We start from the raw sequence: 11791 nt of genomic DNA on the forward strand, positions 1-11791 counted from the left end.
AAAATAATAAACATGCATGCGTACAACTATATATGCATCCTATATACTACACGATTATCTTGGATATTAAATTATATATATATATATATATATATATATATATTACAGAAACAAAAAGAAAATTACATTTGTTGACTAATGGCCCGCGCGCGCATGGTGAAACCAAGGATGCGCTATATGAGACAAGGCATCGTGGAGCAAACAGAAGAATTGGTATTAGTTTGAACATTTATAACTTGGATTACATTCTATGCATCAGGATGGTAATTGGATTGTTCTAAAAGGAGATGATAACTTGGATTTTTCTACCTTGATTTCAGTTATGCTTAGTTACTATAGACGTATTACATGATAAAAAGTTATTTGATTATTTTACAAACTCCAAGTAACGACTAGTGGGTTTTGCGGTCCGACTCCAATTATAACACAAATAGAATCGACGGAACAATAAAAAAATGTGTTGATTCTGAATGACTACTATATAACAAGATCCACGAAACAAATGAGATAATACGCATGTCACACACACATTTTATAACCATTTTCTTTATAAATTAGCTGCTGACGATAAATAATGTTAAAATGGTGAGGAAATACATTTACTGCGATTGTACAACTCCAACCACAACGAACGCATTAGATTCGTGAATTAATTGTTGGTGTCCACCATTAGACACATTCCACTTTTAGTAGCCTTTAAACTGACAAAGCGAGATCTTTAACAAATGCAAAGATGAACATTATTAGTCCATTGATCTATCTAACGGTAGATAGCTCTTTTGTAAAAAATAGAATGTCCAAGTTTTTAGTTTTGATTGGTTAATATCATTTTATTTTCAAAAATTTATAAGTGGACTGGTATATGCTTTGGAATATACCAGTTTCATTCTCCTCCGACCTTTCTTCCCTCTAGTACGTGCTTCAATCATTTCGATTTTAATTTTGGCCTAATATTTTTTTGGTGTGCTCACTAGTTTTGACCTTATGTAATTAGTTTCTCTCCTTTGACCGCCAATGTAAGGTCCTATGAAAAGAAAACACATATTAGAGACATCATTATTGTTACACTTATGGTGAATATTAGGTTTTCTAATAAAAATATAACCACGTCCACGTATGACTGACGGGTTTATTTAGTAAATGTTTATGAATATAAAGAGCCAGGAAAATTCAATAGAATGGGACAGCAAGCATCTAAACAACTAATCTCCTTTGAGAGTTGATGTGTGATGCACCGAGTCAATATATGAGAAGAGTATGAGCCGAGTAGAATTGTGTACAATTTATAGAAACTGTGCAGCAAGTAATGCAAGTACATATTCATCATGGTCTAATCATGATCATATATTCTTTTTCTTACACACGTAATTATTCAGCTGTAATTTTTTTACATATTATTATTTCCAATAATTCGGATGTGTTAATCCGGTTGATAGCTATTTCTCAGATTCAGCATAAAATTAATTGGCCATTTGTATGTCAGTTTGTCAACTACCAGTTCTAGCATTTGGTCTAATGATGAATTAACAAACAACTTTTTATTAGGTGCCAATTAAAATAAAGAACTTCGAAAAAATAACAATCTATGGTGAAAAATTATTCCGAAATTTGTTTTTATAGATTATTTTCCGGATAATATATCGTTTGCAAGTTTTTTTTTCTTTCTAAAATATCCCTTGCAAGTTCATAATAGGTTAACGTAAAGTGAAGATTTATCGTGCAACTAAGTAAATATATTATTCATAAAACTTGGTAGGAAGTGAATATGTTGTTTATAAAACTTGATAGGAATCATGAAGGTTTATTCTCACTTCCAACAACCCATCAAAATATTTTAAAGCTTCTAAAATGATATTTTGTCCCTCTTTCCGTCAATCTGTGTTAAAGGTTGGTCTTTCTATACCAAATATGTTGTCTAAGAAAACATGGTAGGGATCACGAAGGTTTATTCTCATTTACAAAATGCCTTTTTCATTTTCTTAAAGCTTCTAATGACATTTTGTCTCACTTTCTATCAACTTTTGTTTTGGTCTTAAACTCGATTACCTATGAATAATTTAGGGTAATATGCCAATTATAATACCATTTCAATTTTAAAATTTGATAAAAAGATAGCTACAAAGAGTAGGAAATGATAAACTAGTGATGGTATAAACACGAAAACGATATATGCGGCAGAAGGTGCATACTTCTCTCCTTTTTTTTCTTTAACTTGCATTAATGATACTAAATTTGGATAAAGCTAACTTTAACTTGTATTTTCATTTACTTACAACATATTCAGTCTAATTTGTATTTTTGTTGAATATTGATCGATTCCGGTATATCCTAGCTAGTAAAGGATATCTCATGTATTTTTGTTTTGTTTTATATGTTACATGATCACATCATTATTTTTAAATCTAATAATACGATTATACGAAAGTGTTTTTATCAGCAAATGTAGTTTGCCGCATATGAAAACACGATGTATGTCTTAAAAAAATGGTTTTGCAAATAGTACAGGGTAGATGGTTATCTAACACCACGCTTATGACCATCAATTTATACAATTATCTCAACGATTCTACTAATACCACATTCACGAATCACGATATATAGTTTTAGTATATACTTCAATTAGTCAATACATGAGATCACGATGAAGACGACACACACACCACATTATAGATATCCAAACGACACACACACCACATTATAGATATCCAAAGAATTTTATTTTATTTTGGAAAATCGATTTATTTTGGAAAATCAAAACGCAACCATGGTATAAAACACACAAAACTCTTCATCATCCATTAGATGTCAGGGCTAAAATACGACGATAAACAGTTTAGCAACTTGAAAGTTCCTGAAGTTTCAAAGTTTTTTTCTGAAAGTCCCTGATAGTTTTTGTTTTTTTATCAAATAACTAGATTCTGATTTGCGGCGAGTATATTTTTTTGTTTAAAATGGTATTTCATAAATTTAATTTATATTTATATTTTAATCATATTTTTGTTAAATATTAATTTAATTTAATATAATTTTTGATAATTATATTAAATATGTTAAGCTGCATAATTATACACTTGTGCCATATGCATTTCAGAAATTATTTTTAAACTTTATTCTTAAAATTTTTAACATTTTATATTTTCTTAGTAGTTACGTAATTATAACCGTTATAACTATTGACATAAAAATAAATTTGATTATTTTTCGAATTTGAGCTGAGAATAATATATTTGATTCCTTGAATGTTCTTGCTTGTTAAATAAATACTCACAATTTAAACTAGATATGTGCCATAATATTAGGAAAAAAAATACGTATCCCTTTAAAATATGAGTTTAAATTATGCAGATGAGTCACGTACCTGTTTGCAAATATGAGTTTTTAAAATATGAGTTTAATCAATGTTATACTAGATTTTTCACCCGCACATCCGTGCGGGTAGATTTTCATTTTACAAATATATAACGGATACCATCGCAAAACTTTAAAAGATATTTACATTTTAGTGTTATATTGTAAATCTATAATGTTATTGGTTATGTTTCTTATTCGATATTAGTAATGTATAATGATTTGTTTTATATATTTTACTTTATTATTAATTGTTATTATATATTAATATATTTTTGAGTTTGGTAAAATAAATTCATAGTATGAAATAAAAAATTGAGAATCTGCTTCATTTTTTTCTAATTTTTACAGACTGAATACAATTTATTTTAAAATTTTATTTAGTTATACGATAAAACTGATATTGTCTTAGCATAATTTATATTTCTATGTTATTTATTTTAGTATATTGTGGGATTTTATAAGTAAATACATTATAATAATACTATAGTATTAATTATGAAATCAATCTCTGCATTAATTTGAAAATATTTTAAAATTTTATTAAGATTTTATTAAGTTTTTTCAACATCTATATTATTGAAGTTGAAGTACACAATAAGATTGTTTGGAAACTTGAATAAGACTATTAAAAAAATTTAGAGTGTTTAGAAACATGAATTGTAGTCTTTTAAAAAAACTTAATTTTGTTTGGAAACAAGGATAATAGTATCAAGAAAGAAAAAAAGGTAATGGACTCATGTTATTAAGAAAAATTGAAAGTCCATCATATTATAAAAAATTATCTATCTGAGCCAGTTTTAAAATATACGAAAATGAGTCAATCTAATTGCCTAAAACATTTTTTCTAAACTAACCATAAAACAAAATTTAAACTTTATATACATATTTCAAATCAAAATAATAATTCAAAGTTGATTTATATCAAAAATTGATTCAAAAATATACATATATTCAAAAATGGATTTTTACTAAACTATTTTTCAATAACCACTATAAAAAAATGTTGTCAATATATATAAGAAAAATACAATATAAAGCTCAATTTGAAATGCCAACTCAAATTATGGTTTTTATATTTCATAGTAAGTTATAAAAATATAATATATGTAATTATTTATATGATGATACGTATAAATTAAAATACTATTAATTATATGATGGTACGTATAAAATATGATTAATTATATGATGACAATATACGATATATAATAATGACTAGGGCTGGGCTTTCGGGTACCCATACGAGCTTGGTTCTGATCGGTTTGCGTTTCGGGTTTTAGGGATCAAAGATTTCAGTCCTATTAGGATGTTTCTAAATTTTGGTTTGAGTTCGATTCGGATCTTTGCGGGTTTGGTTTGGGTTTGGATAACCCATTTAAATTATTTTTAAAGTTTTAAATCATTTCATATTTTAAATTTCTCAAAATCTATAAATAAAATAATATATTACCTATAAATTTGAAGAACATATGTCATAATACCTAAGCTTAACATATCAATTGGCTTGATTTAAAATTTTGGATACGGAATCAATAATTATTTTAAGTATTTTTGGTGATTGAGTATACTTTAACTATTTCAGATATTTACTTTTGACTATCTATATATATTTTCAAGTATTTAACCAATTTAAAAGTATCATTCTTGATGTTTTATATAAGTTAAATCTAAAAATAATTAATATATATAAGTATATAAATCTATTTTTAGATAAATTCGGGTAGCCGAATACTTCGGTTCGGATCAGATTCGGTTCTCTAAATAACAAAATTTTGAATAATTTGAATATTAATCAATTTATGTTCGGGTTTGGTACTATATTTTCGGATCGGTATCGGTTCTGTTCTTCGGATTCATTTTGCCAAACCTTAATAATTACATGAAATATAAATATCAACATATTTTTCAAAATATATATCCGCGGCAGGTGCGCGGATCAAAGTCTAGTATTTTATTATAAGTCAAAGCAAAATTTAAATTTACAGTTAAAATTTATTTATTAATATCTATATAATTTATAAGATTTTTTAGAAATATTATATATTAAATAGATTAACTTAAATAGTCAAATAGATGTAATTGATGAAATAGACCTAGTATGAATTTTTATGGTATTTTTTTTAATAAGGAAGATATAGAATATGATTATAAAATTTGAAAAATAGCATACACTTTTATTTTATTTTTTTTATAATAAAATTTTATTTAAATTAATGTATAATAGTATCTACTTTATTAAAACAGAAGTACTTATAGAATAACCCTAAAAGTTACATAATATTTACAGTCAAATGCCATTGAGAATTAAATTAGTTTTACATTAAAAATGATTGTCTTTTCCACTTATTCATTATTTTCCTAAAATAACTCAAACTAACCACAAAAAAAGGAAAATATTATTAATAAACTCAAACAAACTACATATTTTTAAATAAATGAACAAACATAAATAATTTTCCTGCAATATCGACACCCTAACATTGCTTATTATATGAATCTCATCATTAGCTTACGTAACCTGCACGAACATCAAATTATATAAGTAATTAAACTAAGAAAAATTAACAATGATTCTCACACGAGTTGAACAATTTCAGTTCACTTAATTTCACGGTGGTGTCTGTAGCATATTTGTAACCATTTTATTATATTGAAATATTCCACTGACTTCATATGTCCAAATAATTAATAATCATTATCTATCTTATTAAAATCTAATATTTGTGAATTGAAAATCTTTTTCCCTAACAATCTTCGGAAAAAAAAATAGAAATATTTGCAAAATTTACTAATTTGTTTCTAAATAAGATTTCCCCTTCAATTTCGGAACAAGGAATATATATATATAAAATTTGATCCATAACTACTAAACAATAAACATAATATTCGAATTTCAACAACATATTCTGCATACTAATGCAAACAAGAGATGCCTTGCGAGGGTGGTTAAGATATTTCCTCAACTTTAGCGTTTTGTATTGCGTTAAAAAAATTGACCCACACACTTGCGGAACAAGCACAAGATCTTATCATTTCCTATTTCAAATCATAACCATTAAGATTTTACCATAATTTCAAAAACAAGAAACAGAATCAACAAAATATTCTTTTCATTTATTTCGCCTAATATGCCTTGCAAAATAAGCAAATATATTTATTCTCAACTAGGGTAGTGTCTCTCTACTATATATTCTATCTGAGTACAAACTCATTCTACACATTCTTTTACGACTTACCTCACAAAAAAATCATGCATGCTAACAAAAGATTTCATTTGATCAGCGATCTTAAACCCTTTAAGGAAGTGTAGCATGTTCAAGTAAAACTGATTCACTCATGGATACAAAACCCACCTTACGCTGATGAAACATTAGAAATGGTTTTAGCTGATCAAACTGTTAGTTCTACTCTTTGTATTTTTTTGAATTTTAGTAAAGTAGATCAGGATGATTAAGTGATGATCTAAAATAAATAACAGGTAAAACATTAGAAATGTCACGGTGTGATCAAATTATGTTACAGCAATATTTGTATTATGTGATGTATTTTTGTCATCATTTGTATAAAAATTTGATACATTATATAAGGTGTGAAATTTTTTAATTGCATTACGTAAACAGAAAAATACACCCGCCCGGTCGGGCGGGTCCAGATCTAGTATATTATTAATTACGAAATTAATAAATGGTATTATTTTTAATAAAATATTTTAAATTTTTAGAAAGATTTTGTTAGATTTTTTCTCAATATTTTGTTATAACTAAAAATAAAATTAAATTTACAGTTAAAATTGATTTATTATTAATATCTTTATATATTGAATAGATTAATATTAAATAAATGTAATTAAGGAAATAGACCTAATATGCCTAGTATGACTTTTTTTTATGGTAGATAAAAATGGTACTTCTCTTTTAATAGAGAAGATGTACTGCAGTTGACCCTAATTGCCGTTTAAGATACAGCCAAATTCTTGCTAAACATAAACATAGACTCATCAGTTTAGAGTTAATTGGATAAATAAGTCGGCTTTGATATTTGAAAACGCTTAATCATATCAGCTTGAACAACGAACAGTGTCGAAATTTAACAAATAACTAGACCTTGACCCGCCCGACCGGGCGGGTATTTATTTATGTTTTTAATTTTTATATTAAATGATATTTTTGTAATATTTAAACATAAATTTAGATTACAAATTAATCTTTGCAGTTATAATAAAAATAAAAATCAATAGTTTCATAAAATCTTTTGATCTAGATTTAACTTTTTTAATTAAAATGATATAGGGATGGGTCATAATTGTTTCCAATTCCAAAATCTTAGCATCCCTTAAAAGAAAATAAAATAAATTTATAAATACATAAACTATATAAACATATTTTAAACTATAATTTCTATTAAAATAAATTTCTAAAATAAAACTAATTCTTGCGCTGTTGTTATTTATTTATTGAGTTTGACAAGTAACCGTATAAATATTTGCTTTCACTTTCAATTTTTTATTTGTACTAATGGTATAATATATATATATATATATATATATATATATTTAAATATATTACATAATTTTTAATACAATATTTTAAAACATAATAATTTTAATTATTACTTTTAATAATTATATTTTGTGATTTTAATTGTCTATTATATCACAGTGCATCATAAAAACAAATGTAATATTTATAACTAATTGGACTTGTGAAAGCATTATATTAATAATTGATGAATAAATTATTTTATATTTTATTTATATGTTATATAAATTGATTATGATGTGTGATTTTTTATTTTATTATTTATTACTAATAAATATTAAAAAATATGTAATATGTTAATACGAAATCTATAAGGAAATCTATTAGGAAATCTATTGGGAAATATATTTCGGCTAAGATTCAATTAAAAAAAATCTATTATTTAAATTAGGAAAATACATCAAATAAACAGACCCGTAAACATTCGGAAATTATTCTAGGGTATTTCTCTTTTGTTTATGGTATGTTTTGATTTGAACCAAATAAATAGGGAAGTCTAAGATTTGCATGATTTTTGATCGTTTGTGAATTTTGTTTCCAATGAAGATTTTTAATATATTTTTTGTTTTGGAATTCCATTTACAAAAGTAGTAGATGTTCAGTGGTGATGAAATAAAGTAAATTAAATGTAAGACATTATGCAAATTCGATAGTTTTTTTTTTTTGGTAAAAACAAATTCGATAGTTGCTATGAGCAAATCTTTAAGAATGTTGTGAATTATTCATAAAGTTTACATTGTTTTCAATCACGATCTCACCTTATTGAAATCGATCTTTATAATGATTGGGCTTATTTGATATTGCAGGAGAACTGATATGGTGGCAAATGAAATTTTTGTGTACGTGGAAAAGAACAGCATATCCGTATAATATTTTGTTCACTTCAATATCGGTTGTTTGAGTTATTTTAGGAAATATGAGTATTCGTGTAAAAGACAGCATTTATTAATGTTAAATTAATTAAATTTTCAATGGCATTTGGTTGTAAATAATATGCAACTCTAAGGGATAATCTCTATGTGTACTTCTGTTTTAATAAAGTAGATAGGTTGTAATTAGAACTAGGTTTCTGTAAAAAACAGTTAAATCATGAACCCGACCATCACTAAAATAACCAAGAATGTTTAAGTTGATATATTGTATGGGTTTTACTTATTACTAGGCGTTTTGCCCGCACTTGCGGGCTTAATAATTTTATAAAATTTTGTAAAGAAATATATTATCAATTCAAAAAAATTTGAATAAGTTACTTTCATGCTTTTTAAATATTTAATAATTAATTTAATATTAAATTTTCTATATACGCTAAAGTTTTTATTTAATAAAATATCTATTATTATGTAAGATAATCCTCAAAACATTTATATATACATAAAAATATACATAAAACTATATACATGAATTTATATTTATTTTAATATAATATAGTAAAAGATAGAAGATTTATGGGGTTTTAACGTTAAAACCCCTCAACTAAATTTTTTTTATATTGACATGTAATAAAAATTATCTAAAATTATTTATTAAAATTAATAATTGAGTATAAAATATGATTAATATTTTTTTGAATAATATTAAGTTATATGTTTTCTGTGTGTTTTTAGTTTTAAATTTTTAGTATTTAAATTTTTTATTAAAATATGTTTTCGGATAACAACACAAAATATATTGGAATTATCTTTTATTTTAAAATATATCTTTCTGATTTTGGATAAGTTGTTTTATTATTAATAATAACTTATCTAACCAAATAATTTTAAATTCGTTTTTATGTTTTAGTTAATTTATAGATTTTATTCATAAGGGTATAAACGATATTAACCACTCTAACTTTTAACGTGAGAGCTCGATTCCAAAAATTTACTTCGCAAATAATAGTATAGACTAGGTGTCTTGCCCGCATATGCGGGCTTAATCGTTTAACAAATATTTATTAGTTTATTTTTTATTAATTCAAAAACCATCATAATAACTTATTATTTATGTTTTCAAAAAAATTAAATCAAACATATATATATATATGACAAAAATCTAATTAAATATATATGTTTAATTAAAATTTATTAAAGATAACATTGACTTTAACCACTGAATTTATTATAATTGTTTTATAGTTTATTTTTAAATTTTATAATTGAAAAATATGTTTTAAGATAACAACACAATATATAAGACTTATCTTATTTTTTAAAAAGTTAATATTATTAATAAAAATTCGTTTTTGGTTATATAATTAATTATATATAAAATTCATTAAGGGTATTATAGATATTAACCGCTCTAACTTTTAACGTGAGAGCTCGATTCCAAAAATTTATTACTTCGCAAATAATAGTATAATAATTTATTAAAATTTATTAAAGATAACATTGACTTTAACCACTGAATTTATTATAATTGTTTTATAGTTTATTTTTTAATTTTATAATTAAAAAATATATTTTAAGATAACAACACAATATATAAAAACTATCTTATTTTCCAAAAAGTTAATATTATTAATTAAAATTCGTTTTTGATTATATAATTAATTATTTAGAAAATTCATTAAGGGTATCATAGATATTAACCGCTCTAACTTTTAACGTGAGAGCTCGATTCCAAAAAATTACTTCGCAAATAATAGTATAGATATATCCTTTTGTTGTAAGTAGTTTTTGAATCTCTTGTGTGGTTTAAACACCTGTATTTTCATATTCGAGCAAAGTTTATAAATTTAAAAAGGGTTTCTGCAACAACCATTTAAAGTTTGAAAAATTATGTGTTTCACCTAAAGGAAGATAGAAAAGTAACGCTTATGTTAACTAATAGTAATATGTAGGAAGAAAGATAATTTGTTATATTATTGAAATATATATATCTATACTATTATTTGCGAAGTAAATTTTTGGAATCGAGCTCTCACGTTAAAAGTTAGACTGGTTATTGTCGTTGTTACCCTTAATAAATTTTTATATATAACAATTTAATTTAAAACGAATTTTATATTATTAATATTAAATTTCTAAAAAGATAATTCTTATATATTTTGTTATTAGCTTGAAAAAATATTTTATATTTCTAAAAAACAAGATAATACTTATATATTGTGTTGTTATCTTGAAAAAATATTTTAAATTTCTAAAAAACAAGATAATACTTATATATTGTGTTGTTATCTTTAAATAATATGTTTATTATAAAAATTAAGATATAAAAAATATATTCTATATTATTATTTGTGAAGTAAATTTTTGAAATCGAGCTCTCACATTAAAAGTTAGACTGGTTAATGTCGTTGTTACCCTTAATAAATTTTTATATATACCAATTTAATTTAAAACGAATTTTATATGAATAATATTAAATTTCTAAAAATATAATTCTCATATATTTTGTTATTATCTTGAAAAAATATTTTATATTTCTAAAAAACAAGATAATACTTATATATTGTGTTGTTATCTTTAAATAATATGTTTATTATAAAAATTAAGATAAAAAAATATATAATTAAATATTAATGAAGAAAAAACATAATACTTATATATTGTGTTGTTATCTTTAAATAATATGTTTATTATAAAAATTAAGATATAAAAATATTATAATTAAATATTAATGAAGAAAAAACATTTGGATAAAAATATAGTCTAAAACATTTCTAATATATGACTGTTTTGAATAATTCAACACAATAATTAGTATATATATTTTAATGAAATTTTCTGTCATAATAAATTATTTTATGTTCGGTATAACTTGTTAAGAATATAAATAATAACTTAAAAATTGTTTTTGAATTAACAAAATATAAAATAATAAATATCTATAAGAAGATTACGCCCGCATGTGCGGGCAAGACACCTAGTATCTATACTATTTGCGAAGTAAATTTTTAGAATCGAGCTCTCACGTTAAAA

This window comes from Brassica rapa, chromosome A01 (genome assembly GCF_000309985.2).
Source record: "Brassica rapa cultivar Chiifu-401-42 chromosome A01, CAAS_Brap_v3.01, whole genome shotgun sequence".
Lineage (NCBI taxonomy): Eukaryota > Viridiplantae > Streptophyta > Magnoliopsida > Brassicales > Brassicaceae > Brassica > Brassica rapa.